At 49.5% G+C, this 699-nt stretch overlaps 1 protein-coding gene across 1 annotated transcript in view; it reads left to right on the forward strand.

Annotated features, from left to right (window-relative positions):
* The window catches only part of ACTB (actin beta), a 3445-nt gene extending 3178 nt beyond the window's left edge, over positions 1-267 (forward strand). The window contains exon 6 of the mRNA XM_006906563.3: positions 1-267. This exon is cut by the window's left edge and continues 480 nt beyond it. The gene's annotated coding sequence lies outside the window, so the exon portion shown is untranslated.
* Positions 268-699: the final 432 nt, after the last annotated feature.

The raw sequence follows: 699 nt of genomic DNA on the forward strand, positions 1-699 counted from the left end.
CCCGAGTCCACACAGGGGAGGGTGATAGCATTGCTTTTGTGTAAATTATGTAATCCAAATTTTTTTAATCTTCGCCTTAATACTTGTTTTTTTTTGTTTTGTTTTATTTTGAATGGTCAGCCATCATGGCCCCCTTTTCGTCCCACAACTTGAGATGTATGAAGGCTTTTGGTCTCCCGGGGAGGTGGTCGAGGTGTGGAGGCAGCCAGGGCTTACCTGTACACTGAAACTTGAGACCAGTTCAATAAAGTGCACACCTTAAAGAAACGTGTCTTCGTGGTGTGGATGGGTTTTGGGCAGTGGTACAGCTGGGAGAAGGGTGGGGCAGGCCAGGCCAGGCCAGCCCGATCTTCTGGGGGGATTGAGGTGTTCTAACCATGACATTGAACAGTCTTGGATGGCTGGCGGGCTTGCGTGAGGAGTTAAGGATCCTGGCCTCCAGACCTTATTTTTAAAAGATTTCTCTGGTCTGGTTTTTCTACCTGTCCCCCAAATAACCTTTTTCTCACTGGGTTCTGAGGTCCAGCTGCTTCAAGAGTGGGGAGTGGGGCTATATAGATGTTGGGGAGTGAGGTGTTGAGGTACAGTACCTCGGGGTAGGGTGGTTGACCCTGTGAGTGGGGGCTTCCTGGGAGAGGGTCTCTTTCTGATCTTAGTATCTTCTTGGAATGGGGTGCCACAGTAGTATTGGCTCCTAGG

Source organism: Pteropus alecto, unplaced genomic scaffold, assembly GCF_000325575.1.
Source record: "Pteropus alecto unplaced genomic scaffold, ASM32557v1 scaffold40, whole genome shotgun sequence".
NCBI lineage: Eukaryota > Metazoa > Chordata > Mammalia > Chiroptera > Pteropodidae > Pteropus > Pteropus alecto.